Here is a 23,149-nt window from a genome sequence, read left to right on the forward strand (position 1 = left end):
ACTCCACCCACGCCTTCAATGCTAAAATACTTGCATTAGGGCTATGGTCAAGAATCACAGAAACCATTTTGATTAGATTTCCCATTCATTTTTATACTACACAAGCAGGGCATGTCTTTGTATTGTGAGAATATTTTTAGAAGACTAATGAGGTGGAAGGATTTGTGTTTCATTTCCCTTGGTTTCCCTCTATTCTGACACCTGCTTTTGCCTCTAATTACTATTCCCATGGTAGTCTCTTTCTTTGTTTGCAGTGTTTTAAAATAATATCAGGAGGGAAGATGGGTGCTGAGACAAGTATCTGCATTGGAATAAATAGTTGTTTTTTTTCCCTTAGTTCAACAGAGGCTCATTTAAGAGTAGTTGCTATTTTTGGTATTATTTTAAGAAGGTTTTTTCCCCCTTTCTTTTTCATTTTTTTTTTTTTAACCCTGCGATCTTTGTCTCTTCCCTATATCTGATTGCCTCTGGCCACCTTGGTTTTAATTTTCTTCTTAAGAAAAAAATTGTAAAAGCCATTTATGTCTCCTGCATTGTTTCTGAAATAGAAAATTGTTTTCTTTGGAAACTCTTTTTAGTAATAGGCCTTTGGGTCAAACCAGTGCAAGTCAGTTGGATTTGCAAGTGGCTGATAATCACCAGGGCATTAAAAAAAAAAAAACCCCATTTATTCATGAGAGCTTTTGTTTCATTTAGTTTGTGGTGTTTCCTTTGATAATTGAACCCAAGGTTTCACAAGTGCAAGGTAGGTACTCTACTTCTGAGCCACACCTCCACCCAATGAGAGGAATGTTATTATTTTGGTCGGGGGGTGGGGGAGGGCTGATCTTCCAAGTGTGGCTCCGAGGGCCCCTGGCATTCATTCTCCCTAGGATTCGTGGCCAACCAGAGTTGGTGGTTCAGTGCAAGGGCCTGAGAATGCAACACTGCTCAGGACCTGTAATGCCAAGGATGACCTGGGCTAGCCCAGTGGCACTATGGACACCCAGGGCTGCCCCATGGGACTCAGGAGACCATGGCTGAGGATTGAGCCCAAGTCGGCCACATGCAAGGCAGGTGCCTTAATGGAACTATCTTTCCAGCTCCATGAGAGGCATTTTTTAATTGATTTTTTAAATTAAAAACACTGTGATATACAAAGGTTGTCATTGTATAGTTGTTTCAAGCATTTAGTGCTCCAACACCACCATGAGACCTTCCCTCCACCAATATCCCCAGTTTCCCTCCTAAATGCAACCTGCCCTTCTGTCACATAACAAATATACTTTATATGGCTTATTCCAACAAAACTCTAAGAACTGGCAAATAGAATGATCAGAAAATAAATCAGTATATGATTACTATATGATTTTGACCTATGTAGCACTGTTGTCCAGTTGTTCATCGATTTGCTCGAGCAGGCACCAGTACCGTCTCCATTGTGAGACTTGTTGTTACTGTTTTTGGCATATTGAATACCTCACGAGTATCTTGCCAGGCTCTGTCATGTGGGCGGGATACTCTCAGTAGCTTGCCAGACTCTCCAAGAAGGACAAAGGAATCGAACCCGGGTCAGCCACATGGAAGGCAAACGTCCAACCCACTGTGCTATCATTCTTCTCATTTACATTCATACATTTCCAAGTCTGGAATCTAAAGTATATTACATCAACTTTTATTTTATACTTGGATCTCGGGCTCTGTGCCAGGCTGTTTTCACTCTAAGCACCCCAGAGGGGGGTGGGTGAAAACCCTCCCTGCCCCAAGGGACCCACCCCTGGCAGCCGACCTCCACTACCCAACCGGGGCCACGCTCCAGGCTGCTTTCCAGACACATTATAAGACACTTCCTACCCATTTTCCATAATTACCACACCATATTTGATGGAGTTCAGACAGTAAGCAACAAATCATAGAGTTATTTATATGTATATATATACACACATGTATATATGTGTGTATATATGTATATATGTATCTATAACATATATACATACAAATATGTTATATATGTTATATATATAACTCTTGGAGAGCCCGGAAAGCTACTGAGAGTATCCCGCCTGCAGAAGCAGAGCCTGGCAAGCTACCCGTGGTATACTCGATATGCCAAAAACAGTAATGATAGGTCTCATTCCCCTGGCCCTGAAAGAGCCTCCAATCGTTGGGAAAGACGAGTAAGGAGAGGCTGCTAAAATCTCAGGGCTGGGAGGAATAGAGATGTTACTGGTGTTTGCTGGAGTAAATCAACGAACAATGGAATGACAGTGATACAGTGATACTGGGATCTCATTATTGTAATAATCATGTCTCACTGCCATTAGTAACACTTTTAAGGTAATTCTGTACTAATATATTTTAGAGCTTTCTCGGAACAGGTAAGGCCTACCTATGTAAATTTCCCCCTCACACATTATATAAGCACTGCGGTGTACAAAGTTGTTCATGTTGATTTGTTACAGCATTCAATATTCCAACACCAATCCCACCACCACTACACCTTCCCTCTTCCACTGTCTTCAATTTTCCCACCCCCTCCTTAAGCCTGCCCCCATAGCAGGCCCTCACTAGTTTGTTTTGTATTTCTTGCTGTCCCATGAGAGACATTTCAAAAGGAGTGTTTGTCTACTGGAGGTTGGCCCATGCTTTTGTTTGGTTGTCTTTTTTGGTCTCCCTCTGAGTTGCTTGGCTTGGCGCTATTGCTGAGGGGTTGCTCCCTGTGGTGCTCAGCCCTATACAGAGCACAGTGCTCAGAGGCTACTTCTGGTGAGATGCTCAGATTGTTATTCCGGCAGTGCTGGTGGATCATTTGGTGTCAGGTTGGAAATAAGGCCGCCTCCGGCATGCCAACTAGCTCTTTGAACTATCTCCCTGGCCCTTAGGCACACATTTTTCCTTTTAAATATATATATATTTTTTTGGTGTGGGGAGAAGGTGTGCAGGGAGTAGTGGGGTGAGTCCAGAGACTGAGTAGCTCCCTGGCCCTTCCTTTTCAGAAACTCTGTATGGAAGTGTAGCATGTATGCAGAAAAGCACACAAAGCAGAAATGCAGCATCTAACACATTTTCATAAGACGAGTGCATCTGTGTGTAGATCAAGAAACAGTGTTTGCAACTTGGTAGAAATCCCCTAAAACAGCCCCTGTCCTTATACTCACCCTGGAGAGAGTCCTAATTGCAAGACTACCAGATTACCGTTTTTACTGTCTTTGCATCAGTAGGATCATGCCCACTACTTGGGTCTCTGAAATCCACCTGTACTTTGCTTATAAGTTGTAGTGTAGTCATCCTGGTTGCTGTTAGAATACCAGCGTATGGATCTACCTGAATTTATTCATTTGTTCAAGTTCTGAGTGGATAGTGTTTTGGGTAGGGTGCTTTCCTTGCATGCCGTTGATCTGGGTTTTATTCCCAGCATCCCATATACAATACTCCTAACCCCCCCAGCACCACCAGGAGTAATTCCTGAATGCAGAGTACTGCATTACCTTGTGTCCCCGCCACCCCCGATCTTGATAAGCAGGTGAATCTCTCTCTCTCTCTGGGCCACACCTGGCAATGCTTATGGACTTTTCCTGGCTCTGCACTCAGGGATTTCTTCTGGCGGTGCTTGAGGGTCATATGGGGTACCAGGGGTTAGACCTGGGTTGGCCATATGCAAGGCAAATAAATGCTCTACCTGTGGTATTATTGTTCTGCCCCCTATTTTCTCATTTTAGGGTGCTACGATCAGTGCTTTTGTCTGTGTTGCACAACCATGGCTTTTGGTGAACATTGTGTATATTTTTGTCAAGTATACACACCCGACTAGATTTTCTGGGTCATGGGGCTAGTGTATGTGTAACTTTAGTTGGTTTCCCCAGTTTTCAAGAAATGGTTTTTCCATTTTATCAAGAAGTATATGAGCACTGTAGTTGATCTACATTCATGGTTGACATTTTCTGTCTCTTTCATTTGAACCAATCTATTAGATAGTGATGTCTGAAGATTTTTAAATTACTTTCCCTAAAGAAGTAAATGTCACCTTTTGGGGGGATGTTAGTATATTGCTTGAAAAACAAACTTTGATTTTAGTTTTGTTCTTTAGCCTCGATTTCAGTGTTAGATAAAAAACAACGTAAAAATTTTAGAGGGTTGGGGCTGGAGCGATAGCACAATGGGTAGGGCGTTTGCCTTGCACGTGGTCGACCTGGGTTCGATTCCCAGCATCCCCTATGGTCCCCCGAGCACTGCCAGGAGTGATTCCTCAGTGCATGAGCCAGAAATAACCCCTGTGCAATGCTGATGTGACCCAAAAAGAAAAAAAAATTTTAGAGGGTTTCATAAGTATGTATTGTTTGGATATTAACTTGTCTGTCAGAGTTTCCCAAATTTATACCGTCTACTACCCCCATTCAGAAAAACCTAGTAACTCAAAGCAAATTTGCTATGAAGTTCCATTTAAAACTAAGGTTACTACTGTACCTCCCTTAAGCCCAAAGCCGGGAAAGGCCCTACCCCAACACATCTGAGACTAATACTGCCCCCTGATCTCTCCAGCACCCACTTCCCCAGGGGGATGGCGTTGCGCCATCTTAGGTAATAGTGTTCTAGGCTAAATAGCAAGACTTCAGAGCTTCACTTTACTTTCTTATCCTCATTATTAGATTTACAATGTTGCTTTGGCAATTACAGTTTATGTATTTGTTATATTTGGGAGTTATATATTGCACCGATGCAATTATAATTCACAGTATTTATCATTCAGTTTTCTTTGCCACATACACTAAGTGAATATGTTGGATGCTAAGATAGAAAATTTGGTGTCAAACTTTAAGAAATTCATGCAGACAGATATTATGAAGCTCTAAAAATGTGCCTGGGGCATCCTGAGGAAGGAGAAATTTAGTCCTATGAAAGAAGCACAGGAATTGCGGAGACATTGAAATGCCTTTGAACTTCACTGTCAGACATTTCTGTGATTGGAGGTGAAAGGATGAGGCATTACCTCAACTGTGGCCCATTTGGGAAATAGTAAATAGCTCTGAATGAGTAACTAGGTCACAGGATGTACAGAGTGAGATTGAGGGAAAAAAGCAAAGCAAAATATTTCTTTGTAATAACCAAAGGCCACCAATTAATAAAAGACCAGAAAACCTCATTAGAGAAAGCAAATTAGGCTGGGGTGCGCTCAGGAGTAGAATACCTGGCTTGCATGCATGTGACCCTGATCCCAGGGATGGTAAAAATAAAATAAATGGGAAGAAAAATTAAAAAGCAGATAGGAACACAAGGAGATATCACTTTTATGATTGTATTGTCTGATACATAACTGGATCAAGGGGACTGTCACACTGAGGATCAAGCCTCCCAGGGTCTCACACATACAAGGCACGTGCCCTACCTCTTTGAACTATGCAACAAGTATTTGATAAGAGATTATATTGACAAGTACGTGGAGAAGTCTCTGGCAGTGAGGAGAAAAACTTGCAGTCAACCTCCATAGAGCATTAATTTGTCGATTAATTCCCCCCCACCCCCACCCCCCGCCATTACATTTGATGCAACAATTCTCTTAGAAATGTACCTTAAAACTGTGCTTACACATTAACAATGGATATAAAAGTAAAAGGTGGAAAATAAAGCAAATGTGGGACACAATGGAATGAATATTGGTCTTTCCATTCAGTAGTTTTCCCATGCAGCCATGAAGAGTTGGGAAGGTCCCTCCCTTTCAATAGCCATATTTATCTCTGTGAAGTAATCCTAGAAGATTCAGTGTCAAATTAGAAACAAAAAAGATCAAGGCAGTGAACTGTATGGTGATGCCTATATAAAAATTAGGGAGAGGCATCAGAAACAAATTAATTAATTAATTAGTATAAAGTTGATCACATTAGTTTCTCCCTGAGTATAAATTAGGGAAAATTTTGCAACTTTTGAATGTTGAACATTGCTTATTGAGAATAAAAGAAATTACCCTCCAAAAATAAATGAAAACCCCTCAGAACAAGAAATGAAGTCCTAAAGAACTTTTGAGTTGCAGCCTAATGTTTGTCTGTCAGGTTTATAAATACTAGGTTTACAAATATATCCAAGTACATTCCCTTATTTTAATCTTCACAACCAACTGAAGAAGCAGGTTTCTGTTTTGTAAATGAGAAATCAGAAACGTAGGTATTAAAGTAATTGCGCAACATCTTTCAGAGACTTATATTACATTTGAGAGCACCAAGCATATTGTTTAAGAAATAAGTTTATTTACTGGAATTTTGTGAAAAGGACAAAAGGCAAAGCCATAGTTTATTTTTAGGCTAAATGAATGTATATCAAATAATGGTCATTAAAATAGTGTTGTGAAAAGTATTTAAGACAACTTTAATCTAGATATTTGTTTGTGTACTGTGTTAACCATTCTGACCAAGTCTTACCTTTTTAATCTTGATTAGTACTTGGTTTCAAGTTCTATCCCTGGGCAGAAAAGTCAAAATTCATTAAGAAAAAGTCAGTTGCAAGCTTGATGATTTTTTACTTAACGAAATGTGTGAATTTGCTGTCTGGATCGTTGTCTTCTGTTTTTAAAAAATCAATTAATGAAAAATTCGTCTCTCACAAGCCTTAGTTGAAGTTGGTAATTTTTGTTTTCCTTTTTGTGTCTGTCCTGCCTGTATCTCAGCAAAGAGCACATGTGTGGATTTTGTTGCTTCAGTGACATTGGACCCCCTTGTGTCTCACTATTCAGGTCCTTTTTTATCTGTCCCGAATAGAAACATGTTCAAAGCCAGTGAATGGAGCTTCCTAGATGGGTATGAGTCACAGTCCTGGCCACTTGGTCTTCTTTGCCCTTCACAGCACTGGATGAGGTCTACAGGACCCAGTTATCCAATGAGCAGGTAGAACTGGATGTGCAAGGATATGCCCACATCTCACTACTTCAGTGGATGGAATCGTCCAGGACCTGGATGCAGCAGACCACAGGGAACCTAGGAATCTAGTTTCTCTTATTCGTCTCCCTCCTCCTTCTCTTCTTCTGTACTTAGGGCCTGCTGCTGACTTGGAACTTGGGGGACCAGACGGTTCCAGGAATGGAAGTATGTTCTCCAGCCTGCTGAGGGCTCTCTCTGGTCTTGTGTCTTCACTTATTTTATTTTATTTTTGATTTTTGGGTTATACCTGCAAAGCTCGGGGGTTACTCCTGGCTCTGCACACAGGAATTACTCCTGGTGGTGCTCGGGGGACCATATGGGATACTGGGAATCGAACCCGGGTTGGCCTCGTGCAAGGCAAACGCTCTACCTGCTGTGCTATCGCTCCAGCCTCCTGTGTCTTCACTTATTAGGATGAATTCTCTTCCTCTCCCCTTTCCTTCTCTCCCTTTCCCACATCCTCATCCTTAGGTAACCTTAGTTTTATTACCACTTTTATTACCAAACAGGGCTGGGGAGACAGTTCAAGGGACTGGAGTGTGTCTTTCTGCTTTTAAAACTAATTACTCTAGTTTAGGTCTCATATTTACAATAGTGTCAACATTTATGGGTTTGACGTACACAGTTACCCACTGTAAAGCACCAAAGTGCCCAAGGCCCTCTACCACTGTCCTTAAGTCACTTCTGATCCACTTCATTATTCCACTCCATACACTCCCCACATTCCACACCTTGCTTGGAGTGTCCTATACTATCTCTCTAGCCTGACTGACTCTTTAGTTTTTTCTAAGAACAAATACATGGAATGTGCAAGGTAGGAGAGACGGTTGAGTAGAGAAGAGGGATGTGAGATTATGTCTTGATCAGACAGACTCTCATGCAAGTAGCCTGGTGCTTTGCCCTGGCACAGGGGCAGCTGTGGAAATATCTCCGAAGAACGACAAGGAATCATTAACTGGAGACCCAGTTGGCACCCGGGAGGCTGGTCCAGGATCACCCTAGAACAGGTCTTGCTGTGATACAGCCCCACAGCAGTTTGATCACAACCTTTGTGTGACGAAGTGTGTCCTGGATGGGGACTGTTAGCACTGAGTTTGCTTTCAGGAGCTGGCTGTGGTGCACTGTCTCCTTGGGAGGCGTCAGCAGGTGTCTCGACGGAGATTGGTGCAGGGTCTGGAAGAAATGGACCCGCTCCTTGTTTTCTTTGTGCTTTGGAATATGAAGTAGGAGCCATACTCAGAGTTTGCAGATGGCGTCACCAGCTGCTCCATTGAAGGTAGTTAGGAAATAGCCCGACTCACAGCAATGCAGGCTTTTCTCAGAGCCTGTAGAGTGAAAAAGATCTCTGAGGCCACAAAGACCAAGCTACACAGCAATGAGCTTCATGGCTGTTTTCAAGAATATTTATTTTCTACATATTTCCCCCCTTTTTTTGGTGTGTGTGTGTGTGTGTGTGTGTGCGCGCGCGCGCGCGCTCACTCATTTGGCTGTGCCCAGGGCTTATTTCTGGTTCTGTGCTCAAGCATTATTCCTGGCAGTGCTCAGGGGACCATATGGGGTGCCAGGGATCAAACTGGGGGAGGCAGCGTGCAAGGCAAGCGCCTTAACCCACTTACTAGCTCTTTGGATTCTGTTTTCTACATCCTCATTGAATGTTTACTAATACTCCAGGCCTCTAGTGGGTGTTGGGAATATAGCAGTGACCCGAGATCTGCCTTCATGGAATGTAATAAATAGCTAAACATATACCGGGTGGCATGACGTGGTGACTGTTAAAGCAAGGCTTAGGGGTCAGGGAGTACAAGAAACTGAGGCTTGTTACTTGCTCTCAAGTAAAATGAGCGAAGGCCTCAGTGCTAAGGTGCCATGTAAGTAGGGAGGACGGAGCAGAAGGAGAGAACATGCCATAGAGCTGGGAAAGATCGATCTTGAGAGAGGAAAAGGCAAAGGCCCAGGAGCGGCATGAGGGGGATTGAGTGTTTGAAGACGACAAGGGTGGGCATGGGCACCGCAGTGGAGGAGAGGGGCAGAGGTGATCAAAGGGTGGGGGTAAGTAATGCAGATTTTCAGTGTGTGTATCTTGCAGCGGAGAAGGAGGCCGAGGAGAGAGAGAGACTTAGGTGGGAGAAGACAGTGGCAGGGGAAACAGAATGGTCGTCAGGTAATGGGGGGAGGAAGAGCCAGAGAAGGATGGCATCTACCAGGAAGACTCTGGTCCATGTGACAGAGAGGGTACATGCCTAGGAGCATCTTTAAGCCACGGGATGGGTGGGATACCCATGGACAGTGCAGCATGGGTGCCTGAGGCAGGAGCATTTGGAGGTATGGAGAGAAGTAGGAAGTGGGGGGGAGGCGCTTGTGGAGTGCCCCCAGCTGCCCCAGATACCCCGGTAGCTGGCCTTAGGCAGAGCAGAGGGACAGCTTGTGTGCCTGCAGGCTGGTCCCCTGCAGATTAAGAAAGTCAAACACAGGTTTTGAGTCAGTACTTGCCATAGATCTGAGAATTATATGACTACAAATGCTTCTCAGAAAAACAGAATGCATAATTATATTATACAATATGAACACAGTGATAAAAAGGACATTTTTTTCAGGGAGGTGAGCAGGAAGCTTTTGGGGATAAAAAGGCACCGAAACTTATTTCTTTTTCTTTTTGGTCACAGCTGGTAACACTCAGGTGTTCTCACTCTGCACTCAGAAATTATGCCTGGCAGTGCTCCAGGGGCCCTATGGGATGCCAGGAATTGAACCCAGGTCAGCTTTGTGCAAGGCAAACGCCCTACCCATTGTATTATTGCTTTAGCTCCAAAATGCACCAAAAGTTTGCAATAGTTATGACTATTGTGAGAATTATAGGTCAGAGTCTGGAAGGCTGTACAATGGATAAGGAGCTTGCCTTGCACCCAGCTTTGAGCACAGCTTGTTGTGACCCAACAACCACAACAAAAATATAGGTCACAATGACATGTGCTTGAAAACACCTGTCTGTGTTTTCAAAAAACTTTAAACAAAATGGATATGCATTACATATGCTTATCAGGAAAAACAATCAATTTAGAGGTCAGGGAGATGGGATGCAGAACACTGGCTTTGACCTCTGGCACTGCATGGTCCCTTGGCACCACTGAGTGTGGTCCCCAAACCAAAAGCCTTTTGAGTCTGTTCTAGGGCAGCTGGATGATCCCTAGGGCTCTGGGTGATGTTTTGGCTTGAGTGATTATCTATATGAACATTGTAGCTCCTTCTTAGCTCACACAAAAACTCGAGTTCTTTTTTGGAGTCATGCCTGGCAGTGCTCAGTGTTTACTCCTGGTTTTACACTCAAAAATCACTCCTTGCAGTGCTCAGGGAGCCATATGGGATTCCAGGGATCGAACCTGGGCTAGGCAAAGGCCCTTCCTGCCTCACTATCACTCTGTCCTTGAAAATTCTAGTTCTTGGAGAAGTTTGGAGTGTGAACTGCCATGAAAGAGGAAGCAAGGTATTGGATGGAATAAAGCCTTGGGGTCTATCTGGGGCTGCCTCCTCTGGTGCTACTCAGAAGAGGCTGCTCTGATGATGCTCTGAGCTCCATCCATGGACTAAACAGGTCCTTGAGAGTATATTTCACCATTACATTGATGAGCACAAAAATGATTTCCCTCACTAGCTGTTCTAACTAACATTTTGTAGCATGGGATAGATGTGCTACCTGGGATGTCATGGAAGACATGCTGTTTTTCTACCTCATGCCATTCAGTTTTAGTAGCATGACAGAAGGCACTGACTATTTATTGAATGGAGTTAGGTCTAAAGTGATTTGAAGTTTTACGTTCATTCATTCAGTTTTTTGTTTTGCTTTATTTTGTATTGTGTTTCTATTTTTTGGGTCATACATACCCAGCAGAGCTTAGCACACCTGGCTCTGAATTCAGGAGTCATTTCTGGCAGGCTTGGGGGACCATATGGGGTGTTGGGGATCAAACCTGGTCAGCTGCATGCAAGGTCAGTGCCCTCCCCATCACCGTACTATTTTTCTGGTCTCAGAGTGTGTGTGTGTGTGTGTGTGTGTGTGTGTGGAGAGAAAGAGAGAGAGAGAGAGAGAGAGAGAGAGAGAGAGAGACTGATCTAGACCTTGAAATAGGTAGAGTACAGATCTGTACTCTCTATTTAATGCAACTTTTCCGCCTGACTCCAAACTGCTTAATCAATGAATCTGCTTTGTAATGTGCCTAATCCTATTTTTGATCATTGACTTGACTTTCATTCTGAAGATGAGAACAAGTGCTCAATTAATAAGCTCCTTTTTATGAAGAAGACTGAAAATCCGGTCATAACTCAGCAGCTTTGCAATATTGTGATAAGAGACATTTAAGCCCAAACTTTGAGCAGCTTTTCCTGCAGTGAAAGGAAATTAGAACCTGCTGGTATAATTTTTCCCTAAAAGCACCCTCAGGGAAGCGTTCTTGGTCTGGAAAGACTCAGGTGAACTCCCTGGCAGAGCTGACAATTGGCTGGATATGGAGAATTCATGGGTGAAATGTGCCTACACTGGGCCAACAATCTAATTAGAGAGATCAAGCACAACTGTTCACTTTGAGGCGGTTGTCTTTTAAGGGAGCATTAGTTTTGTTTTTTCTTTTTTCATTTGGTTATTTTCTTTCTCTCATTGAGGCCATGTTGGCGTACAAAACTATGTTTTAGCTATATAATTTCCCACCTTCAGAATATATGTTATCATACCATTCCTATCCCCAAGATACAAGCATTCTTCACCATATCCCATTGGACCTCCCTCTACCTTTGGTCAAAGACCACAGCCTTGCTTGTTTAATTTGGCTTGGCCTGTTTCCTTGCCCTATATATTTCTATGCTGCATAAGAATGCAATCATTCAGTACTTGCTCTTCTTCTTCTGACTTACTTCATTTAGACCCCCTCTATTTTCATTCATGGTGTTGTAAAGGGCAAGATTTCATCTTTTCTTATAACTGAGTAATATTCCATCCTCTCCGTTCATCTGTTGTTGGACATTTGGCATTTCTAGACCTTGGCTCTTGTGGAAAATGCTGCAGTAAACTAGAGTTACACCTATCTTTGTAATTTAGAGCTTTTGTGTTCTTGGGATGGATACCCAAGAATGGAATGGGAGGATATTATAGGTATGTGGGCAACACTTTGAGAAATCTCCCAATTGTTTTCTACAGAGGCTGGACTAAGTTACATTCCTGCCTACAGTGAACGACGGTTCCTTACACCCAACCTCCACCTGTGCTCCTATACTTTTGATGTAGATCATTTTCACAGGTAAGAGGTGACATTTTATTGTTATTTTGATTTTGCATTTCTCTGATGTTAAGTGATAATGAATATTAATCATGTGTCTGTTGACCATCTGTACCTCATTTTTTAAAAAAAAATATTTTGTTATTTATTTTGCTTTTTGGGTCATACCTGGCGATGCCCAGGGGTTACTTCTGGCTCCACACTCAGGAATTATTCCTGGTGGTGCTCAGGGTTCAATGCCAACCATAGCGAACCTGGGTTGGCTATGTGCAAGACAGATGCCTTACCCGCTGTACTGTCACTCTTGCCTCACCTCTTTTTTTAACTATTTATTTATTGATGAAGTCTGTCCAGCTCTTGTACATATTATGTTGAAAAGCCTAGCTCTTTTAGGTGGAGTGGCTGGAAGAGAATTGATGGGGGAAATGTTATGAGTCTGGGAGCTTGTTGGAACTTTGTTTATAGATTTACATATTGTTGGGGCAGTGTATCCTAGAAATTACCCAGTGATAATTTCCTTAGGACTGATTTAACACCAAGTTAGGATGGTGTAGGATTTTGCCAATGAATATACATATGCCCAGTGTAAGTTATATTGAACTAGGTAGAAATTTCAAGTAGCTTGTCTCCTGAGATATTTCATATAAAATATTCTTTACTGGTAGAACAACACCCAATATTTCATCCTATTTTATGTTTAAAGGTGTTAAAATTATTTTTTCAGACATAAAAGATAGGATCATACCTCCCATGGTTTCTGAAATTTCACTGTATTGATTGTCAGGGCAGATAACCAGGCAACAGATTAGTAGATAACTGGGCTTATGGTTGATGGTCACAAGACACTGGGCAGAACTTGGGCCTTTGGGCCTCAGTTTCCCCATCCCGAGAATAAACGTTTGAGCTACTTATGTTTTGCTTCTTAAATTTTTTTCCTTAAATCTGCTTAGATTGCTCTCCTAATCCAAATCACATATTGGTCTTAGTGAATAGAATTATGTCTCATTTCAGGGGTAGTTCAAGTGTCCCTTGATTATTGCCATCTAAAAATTGAATGTCTGAGCTCTTTTTTAAAGCATAAAAGAAGGACCAAGTGACACTCCCGCTTCTTTTCAATTATTTGCTGTGATAATCTAGTTAATAATATCTCTAAGAAGTGTTGCTATCAACAATGCAAAAGCTCTCAGAAGTTTCATTCATGCCTAAATAAAATGATTCCCCCTTTATGTTAAAAAACAAAATAAATGAAAACATCTGAGGTCTTGCTGGAAGTGTTTGTTCGTTCAAGTTCCAAGATGTGCCGTGGGTATTCTCTCTGGTTTCCGAGAACCTTTGCAGCCAGCTGTGTCTAGAGTGTTTTGTCTCTGTTTATGTGTGTTTGTTTAGACTGACATTAATAAAGAGCTTTTCTTGCAAACCAGGAGAATAATGAGTGCAGGTTTTCCACCCTGGGGTGCTTTTCGTGAGTCCTTGCATGGAAGATAAAAAGGGAAAGGCTTTTTTACTTCAGACTCACATCTTACACTTTACCATAAAATTAAGGAATTTGGGAAGAAAGAAAATGAACATTTTGGGGCCAGAGAGATAGTACAGAAGGTAGGGTACTTGCCCTGCATGTGGGCAACCAAGGGTTCAATTCTGGGCATCCCATATGGCCCCTTGAGCACTACCAGGAGTAATTCCTGAGTACAGAATCAGGAGTAACCCCTAAACATTACTGGGTATGACCCAAAAATAAAAAAGCAAAGGAAAAAAAAAGAACATTTGCATTGTATGAGAAAGAGAAATAATAAATAATAAATCATCTTAGGTCAAACCATTAATATGCCTTTTCTTGATAAGATTTCTTTCCCAGCTCTAAAAGTGCTTTATGTCTTATGTGCTCAATTGTTCTTATTGTGATCCTATTATGTATTTACTATTATTCAGGGATTTTTTTCGTTTGCATTTAGTTTTGATTTTCTCCCTTTTTTGACCAGAAAAGGTCACTGTCACTGTCATCCCGTTGCTCATCGATTTCTTCGAGCGGGCACCAGTAACGTCTCTCATTGAGAGACTTATTGTTACGGTTTTTGGCATATCCAATACGCATGGGTAGCTTGCCAGGCTCTGCCCCGAGAGCTCGGTACTCTCAGTAGCTTGCCGGGCTCTCCGAGAGGGGCAGAGGAATCGAACTTGGGTCGGACGCGTGAAAGGCGAACGCCCAACTGCTGTGCTTTATCACTCCAGCCCCAGAAAGGGTATGAAGTTAAATGTAAATCCTCTATGCACAGTTGAAGACGTAATTATTGTTTCCTTTGCATTTAGGGAGTTGCATTTGATTTGGCGGCCATACCTGGCAGTGCTCAGGGCTAACTCCTGGCTCTTTGCTCTGGGATCACTCCTGACACAAACCTTAACCCCCATACTATCTTTTTGGCCCTTCTTTTCTCTTTTTAATGGGAATGAGTGACAGTTGATGACTGTTTAAGTATTAAATAATAAGTGAACAATTATTGCACAACTTTGCATAAATCCAGTCTTTAATCTATTAATTGAAACTGTGTTTTTATTTCACTGAGCCCTATCTTTGGCCCAAGGCTCATCGTTATATAAAGATTTTTTTTGTCCCCCAACTCAGGTGTATGGTGTCATGTGATTTTGTAACTTGGCTTGTAGCTATTGGGCTTTGGCATTCAATAGTCCTTTGTGATGATTTGCGTTTCAAGTTACATAACCACTCTGTTCTAAGGAAACTTATTTTAAATGACTTCTTTCCTTTTATTCTTATGATCAGAAATTTTACACTGAACTACATTGAAGTAAATCGTTTCTATTTTCTCCTTTGAGATTCTTTATGAATTAAATATGTGGGTTGTGTGTGTGTGTGTGTGTGTGTGTGTGTGTCTGTCTGTCTGTCTGTCTTGATTTTAAGATGAGTCTAATGACTTAAGATACAGGCATACCAAGTCTTGGGAAATTCCCTTACACCTGAATGTGTGTTCTTGTATATTTGGAGTAGGTAAATATTTGTTTCTGGACTCTTGCTTCCCTTGCTAAATATTTTCATTGGTAAAGCAATGCACTGTGATTCTTATGTGTTTTTGTAGGAACTTTGGTGCTGTTGCTTAGTCCTGTTATAGAATAGTTTTATTTTATTTTTCTGCTTTCTGGGAGGTATCCTTGCAGTGTGCATGGGCTACTCCAGATGGTGCTCCAGGGGACTTGTGTGGTCCTGGGGATTAAATATGGGTCTCCTGCATGTAAATCCTGCACTGAATCCGACCTATCAGGAGCTTCTTGCCTTGGCTGAAATCAGAGGTGGGCAGAGGGAGAATGACGAAGAACACCCAGTAGAAGAAGCAAAAGTGTAGGAGCCCAAAGGGCTGGAGCATGCACTTTCCCTGCAGGAGGCCCATGTTTGAGCTGCAGCCCCACTTGGTTCCTGAGCTCCTTCCGGTTGGGATTCCCCGGGCACTGCCCAGGTGTGGGGATACTGTTCTTGAGTTTAAGTAATGTCAAGTAGCATATACCTCGAGGGCCGATTCTTTGTGTAAAGGACTGAATTATATAACTTGAAGGGCTTTATTCAGTTTCATAGGTGTCTCTTATTTTATTTATTTATTTATTTTTGCTTTTTGGGTCACACCCCGCGATGCACAGGGGTTACTCCTGGCTCTGCACTCAGGAATTACCCCTAGCGGTGCTCACTGGACCATAAGGGATGCTGGGAATCCAACATGGATTGGCTGCGTACAAGGCAAACGCCCTACCCGCTGTGCTATTGCTCCAGCCCCTCTTATTCTATTTAAATATAGCTTTAGAAGACTAATAGTGAATGGTAACATTTCACACATTTACAGAATTTTAATTTTGCTTTAAAAGAAACCTCTTTGTAAAAAATAGAATTCTATTTCTATAGACTTCTGGAAGTCTTACTTATTAAGAGATCCTGGAACCTTTAAGTTCAGCTTCCTTCTGATATTTCCATCCTTTGCAGACACTATGCACAGCCATCACTTGTGATGGGAAACGCCCTTCTTTGTTTTAAACAGCTCTGGGCCTTCCCAGCCCTCAGCAGATCACCTTCCAATGACACATGTTGTTTTCTTTATATTACTAATTCACAAGTATGAATAGGACAAAAATGATGATCATAGGTCAAACACTGGGTGCTGTGGGAAAAAAGATACTCTTTGTTTTGTCTTTTGGCCACACCCTGGGGTACACAGGGCTTGCTCCTGGCTCTGTGCTCAGCCATTCCCCTTAGCTGTGCTGTGGGACCATATGTGGTGCCAGGGATCAAACCAGGGTTGGCTTTGTGCAAGTCACTTTACCTTCTTTTCTGTCTCTCCAGCTCAAGAAGATCTTTAAGGCTAGTGATATTAATGGAGTCAGTTTCTCTTCTGCCCCTATCATTTTGGGACACTTATTTGAGTCTGTGCTGACCCGGGGTAGTGAACTAGACAAAGGAGGGAAGGAGGGACGTGTCAACGCCCCTGAAGGTAGGCCTGGTGGGCATGCAGCCTGCGCTGGAGAGAAGGGCAGGAATCCCAGCTCTGTGTTGTTGCTTAAGAATACCAAGAGTCCAAAAGCTGTTCTCTCACCCTCTGGTTAAACTAATCAATTGGTTCAGCTTAGATTAACTGACAAAGGACAATATTTGCATGGAGTAAAATAACAGAAAATATTTTCCTCATCATGACTCATCTGGAATGCAGCAGTCTACCTGACCAAGTGGTTTGTTTGTTTTGTTTTATTAGGCTTTTTGTTCGTTTTTGTTTTGGCATCACACCTGGCAGTGTTTAGGGGTTACTCCTGGCTCTGCACTCAGGAATTACTCCTAGCAGTGCTCGAGGGATTATATGGGATGCCAGGGATTGAGCCCGAGTTGGCCATATGCAGGGCAAGTGATCACATGGTTGGAATAATTGAAATCCTTTTCAAAATTGCCATCAGGGGCAGGAGCTAGGCAAATCAGAGGCTGGAGCTAGGAGCTAGCTGCAGCAGGTAGGACACTTGTCTTGCACACACAGCCGACCCTGGTTTGATTCTAGCATGCAGCTTGGTACCCTCTTGATCACCAGAGTGATTCCTGAGCACAGAGCTAGGAGAAAGTTCTGAGTACCACTGGGTATGACCTGCCTCTCCCCCCACCCACTCCCCAACAAAAAAGAAAAAAAAAGAAAAAATCGCAATCACTTTCTTTTTAAAGGACCAAGAAAAAATCCTCACTTCAATAGTTGGGGTGTGGGGTGGGGGTGGGGCGTCTGTGCACCTTCTGGGTAGGCCCCACCCTCTGCCCTTTGACAGAATGGCCCTGGGTTACTTCCAGCCTGGGTCAGAGAAGGTCTTGCAACTTTTATTTGTTTAGTTATTTATGGGGTTTTTTGTTTTGGTGGGGGGTTCACACCCAATAGCTTTCAGGGCTTATTCCTGGCTCTGTGCCCAGGGATCACTCCTGGCATGCTCAGGAGACCATGTGGGGTGCCAGGGATCAAATCCAGGTTGGCCACATGCAAGGCAATCTGCCTACTTGCTATATAGTCATTCCGGTGCAAGGTCTAGCAAGTGCCTGCTTTTTTCGCACCTCTGATGCTTGGATACTAACTCATATAGACACCTACCTGCTCTGAGATTTCCACTGGGGCTAAGCCACATGTACACACCCCTGCTATGGGCCAGCTTTGTAAGGGAACCATTTACACACCCATCCAGTGAAGCCTTCAGATGACTCCAGTTCCTGCTAACATGTGACTACACATGAGTGTCTAACTGAGCCTATCCTAAGTTCTAACTTGGGGTGTGGTCGGACACACACAGTGGTGCTTGGGGGAGGGGGGCATGTAGTGGCGGGGTGAAGCCTGGGGCTCCCACATGCAAAGCATGTTTTCCAGCTCTTTGAGGTATTCATCCCTCAGGCCCTTCCCTAAATTCCTGTCCCCCAGCATAAGTGCCAAATGTCCTAGCTGTTTAAAGCTGCTAGATGTGAGGGTAAGTGTCTTATCTACATTTTTGAACAGAATATAGTCAGAATTTGGGCTACCGTGATAGGATGGTGAGTAGGGTGCTTGCATTGCACGGGGCTGATCTGGGTTTGATCCCTGGTACCCCATCTGGTTCTCTGAGCCCTGCTATGAGTGATCCCTGAGCACAGAGCCAGAAGTCCTGAACACCAGGTATGGCCAAAAAAAAAAAAAAAGAATATAGTCATAAACTGGGCCTCTTAAAAACAATGAGCATCTTCTGTCATACGCTGTGACTAATTATTAAGAAGTTACGTCCTAGAGCTATGCAGTAAATGGCAAAGAAGCTCTAGACATGTTTTTTTCTCCCTCAATGCTTGTAATAATTTTGTCACAGCTGAGTGTGCCACTTTCAACACATGAAGCCACCTTTGTTTGTTTGTTTTATTTTTGGGTCACACCCAGCGATGCACAGGGGTTACTCCTGGCTCTGCACTCAGGAATTACTCCTGGCGGTGCTCAGGGGACCATATGGGATGCTGGGAATCGAACCTGGGTTGGCTGCGTGCAAGGCAAACGCCCTACCTGCTGTGCTATCACTCCAGCCCCTGAAGCCACCTTTGGAATCATCATCTTCAAATCCGCGTTCATTTTGTGAGCAATGTTTTAAGAAAATAGTAAGTGTTGATTTTTGTGTTGTTCTAGATGCAGGGTGGAATTCCATGCTCTGACAAGCATGACTTGTCCCCAGTTCTCACATCATTCCTCGTGCCCACAGTACCTTTGTTGGGGATTGGACATGGGAAACTGGGTAGGGTGGCCAGAGCGAGTGTCCATATGGAGCTTGTCCTAAGGGAGACGATGAGGATGGAGAATGGTGGGAGCTGTGTTGTGGGTGAATGTTTGAACGAAGCAGAGATATGTACCCCGCAAGAGGAATTCTCGAAGGAATCAGATATTGTCATATGGGAGGAAATGGTGCTGGATTTGAGATAAAGGTGACTTTCATTTGTCTCTTATTTATTCATTCTCCCAGTATTTATTTGTTTAGAATAATAATAATAAACATTATTTTCTTTATTTATTTGGGGGGGACTGGAGCGATAGCACAGCGGGTAGGGTGTTTGCCTTGCATGTGGATGACCCAGGTTCAATTCCTCCATCCCTCTTGGAGAGTCCGGCAAGCTACCGACAGTATCCCGCCCACATGGCAGAGCCTGGCAAGCTCCCCGAGGATATTCAATATGCCCAAAACAGTAACAACAAGTCTCACGATGGAGACATTACTGGTGCCCGCTTGAGTGAATCGCTGAACAACGGGATGACAGTGCTAATGTGCAGTGCAACCCCTAGAGATTTATTTGGAGGATAGGGTTTTGGGGGAACCACACCTAGCGGTGCTCAGACTCACTCCTGGCTCAGTGCTCAGGGATTACTCCTAAGGGACTTGGGATCATATGGGGTGCCGGGGCACATGGGATGCCAGGAATTGAACCTGAGTTAGCCTCATATAGGGCAAACTCCCTACCTGATATACTGTGTCTCTAGTTCTTTTTGTCTCTTTTAAAAATATTTCCTTAGTTATCAAAAGCCTTGGCAGTGGCTGCTCTGGCTTAAGCAAGTGACAGGGGGACAGGGGGCAATAGCTGGAAGGGCTGCAGTTGTGTGCTTTGTGTGAGGTCCTGGTTTCTGTCCCTAACCCCTAAAGTACCACTGGTGTGTCCCTGGTGACCCCCACATGACTGAGCCAAGTAGTGCCACATTGCCAACCTAAGCCTGCGATACTTATATCTGCAACTAGCTACTTGGTCAAATACAGGGTGGGGAAAGGCCTTCTGATTATGAAATTAATTATTCTTTATGTTTTGGAATGGGAGAGAGAGATCAGGCTGGTTGAGACATCATTTGAACACCTGGGGTTTCTTATTCCATGTCAGCCCTGTAGTTTCAGTAATTAGGTCAGAAGAGTTTATTGCAAAAAACAAAAGCAAAACAGAAACAAAAACAACTGAAAACAAATTCTTCCTCTAAGTTTCATAAGTTTTAGGAGGCAGGGCACTATCTTTTGCAATTTGAACGTCACCTTTCAGATGACACAGAATTTGGTGACCCGCACTTTAACTTATTTTTTTGTCCCATTAAATTTGGTTTCTTAATTGTTGGTGTCAGATGGATAATTTCTTTCATTTATTTTTCTCTCTTTTTTGCATATTAAAGGAAGTTGTTGACAACTTATGGTCTCTTATCTCTGCCAGGAAGACTGATTGAGTAAAGGAATTTTCATTTATCTATTATTTCCCCTTCTAGTTTGTGTTTAACCTGAAACACAAAATAAAACTTCATAAGCTGGGGGCTGGAGCGATAGCACAGCGGGGAGGGTGTTTGCCTTGCACATGGCTGACCTGGGTTGGATCCCCAGTATCCCATATGGTGCCCTGAGCACTGCCAGGAGTAATTCTTGAGTGCATGAGCCAGGAGTAACTCCTGTACATCACTGGGTGTGACCCAAAAAGCAACCCCCCCCCAAAAAAAAAACTAATAAACAAACAAAAAAAACTTCATAAGCTGATTTCCCTGAAGACAGTGACAAGCACCAAGGAAGAGTGAGACTAGTCCTGGCCAAGTCCTCATAGCGGGTGCTGTTCGCTCTGGGCCGTGGCATGTTCCCAGCTCTTCCCAATTCCATTGTGTCACTGCGAGGCCGTCACTGCAGCATTGGGGGGCCTGAAGGCTCTTCCTTGAGCCACATTTCCATTTTATTCAATTCTACTTGCCTGATTGGTTTCTGAATTGAATCTATTTCTTACCCTGGCTCCATCTTAGCTGGGTTTCCTTGGAGATATGCATAGATCAAGATTTAGTGGTAGCTCCAATCTAACGTAGCTTAATAGGGCTTCTTGGAAAACTAAGTTGTTTCTTAGGTCATTAAACTATTCCATAGGTGCAAGTATCAAAGCTATGGAGATAAGATTGGAGATGATACATTTCTTTGTGTTTTTTTTGGGGGGGGGCAGGGGGGGTGCGGGGAAGCACATATAGCTGTGCTCAGGGCTTACTCCTGGCTCTGTGCTTAGGGATCACTCTTAGTGGGGTTTGGGGGACCGTATGTATTGATGAGGATTGAAACTTAGTCTGCTGAGTGCAAGGCAAATGCCCTCTTCTCTGTGCTATCTCTCCAGCACAGAGGGAGGTGAAACATTTCCCACTGGGAATTTGGTGCTCTGTTTCAGAGGTGATGTTGGAGGTAGGACAGGAAGGTGGGGAAACACTGGCATTGTTAGTTATTGTCACAGACAGGCCTTCCCAAAAGAAGAGGCTGTGTAGATCAGAGTATTGGCTGATCCCAGGTCCAATCTCAGCAATTTAGGGTCATTCTTAGGACTGTAAAAGGGCTGGTGCATATAGCTGACATGTTCTATTTATTGGTAAGAGGGAACAAAATTCTACTTCCTTGCTTGTAAAACTTTTGAAAAAGTACCCATGGAGGCTGGGAAGGAATCGATAATATCAATTCTGAGAAAATCAACTCTGAGAAAAATAATTTTTGAAACATGTACATTGGCTTGTGTTTTCTCCTGTGAGGCCAAGTACAGGTGTGTCTTGTTATTCTAAAACCTAATCTGTAGAAATGCAAACTGACATCATAAATAATGGGACAAAATAACAAACAATTATTTTCACAGCTTGTGGCTGTTTTCTTTGGCCAGGCATTTCCACCCCTGTGTGCTCCGACCACTTTCTTTGCTCCTCTGGAATGTTGATACTCACTTTTATTTCTTTCAGGCCAGCTGTTGCCCTCTTTCCATGTTTTTTGGGGGCAAGGGTTGGACCCCACCCAGCAGTGCTTAGGGCTTACTCCTGGCTCTGCCCTCAGGGATCAGTTACTCCTGGTGGGGTTCTCGGGACTATATGTGGTACCAGGGACCCAAGCCCGGCCAGCCGTGTGTAAAGCAAGCCTCTTCTCACTGCACTGTCACACCGGTGCCTTTGTCTAACTTTATGATGAAGGGCTTGCTAGTGGCTAAACACCAGCACCCCCCACCCCGAAATGGGGGCGGGAGGTATCCTGGAATCGTCTGGAGTGGGTCTCTCTTCCCACTCTGCTTCAGAATCCTTGGTGAAGAAATCAGTGTAGAAGCTAACTGGCCTTCTGGGTTAAAAACTTGATTTCGGAATGAAGTGACCGAATTGCTTCCTAACCTATACGCCGAGATGCAGATTTTTGCCTTTGCTGGATGTGGTCCAGAGCATGGTGCAGCCGATTCTTGGGTGCTCACACACCCGTGACGCACCTTCTGGAACACTGTACGCTGCCCGTGTGCCAGCAGCCACGGAAGGAGCCTGTGTTAGTCAGCCCAGGAAAGCTGGGCAGCCCAAGGCTAACAAACCTGAGCGAAGAATTCTCGACATATCAGGCACCTCAGATCACCAACATGTTGAGGAAATTGGATGAACCGGAGCTGGGGATATCTTCAAAACTTTCTTCCAGCCCTGCACTGGGTTCATTCTGGGGCCCGGCAGCGGGTGGCTTTTGCACGTACCGCATGGCCCACTTTAGATCAGCTAGAAGCAATAATAGCAACAGTTGTTTCTCAGGCTCCAGCAGGGCCTGGTTACTTATAATTCAGTCTCTTCCCACAGTTGTGAAATCAGCAACAGATTCAGTGTGGTGTGGTTTGGGACTCATCTGACAGCAAAGTCTGGCCTGTGCTCTTGATGTTGGTCTTTATTCTGGCTAATAGCAATATTCATGTATTTTGTGGCCAGACCTTCTGAGATGCTCACCGTTCACCAACCAAGTGTACTTTTCCCGCCCCCCCCAAGTGTACTGTTGAAATGATCCTGAAATCTCTCTCTCTCTCTCTCTGGTGCATTCGTGCTGCGCCCCCTCCCCACCCCACCCTAAGCACCTCAGTCAAGTGAGTGAAAATGCAGACTTTGTAACAACAAAGGACAAGGGGAAGGATGCAATTGAAAAAGACAAAAAGTTCAGTTTAAAATATCTCTGGCCTCAGAGACTTGCTCTTAAGAGGAAGAGAGATGTTTGTCACATAGA

General features: G+C 43.5%; 1 protein-coding gene across 1 annotated transcript in view; it reads left to right on the forward strand.

The window, feature by feature from the left end:
• Positions 1 to 23,149, forward strand: part of OSBPL3 (oxysterol binding protein like 3) — a 206,793-nt gene that overhangs the window by 22,317 nt on the left and 161,327 nt on the right. The window contains exon 2 of the mRNA XM_055143981.1: positions 12,070 to 12,169. The gene's annotated coding sequence lies outside the window, so the exon portion shown is untranslated. The remainder of the gene's footprint in view (positions 1 to 12,069; positions 12,170 to 23,149) is intronic.

Source organism: Sorex araneus, chromosome 1, assembly GCF_027595985.1.
Source record: "Sorex araneus isolate mSorAra2 chromosome 1, mSorAra2.pri, whole genome shotgun sequence".
Lineage (NCBI taxonomy): Eukaryota > Metazoa > Chordata > Mammalia > Eulipotyphla > Soricidae > Sorex > Sorex araneus.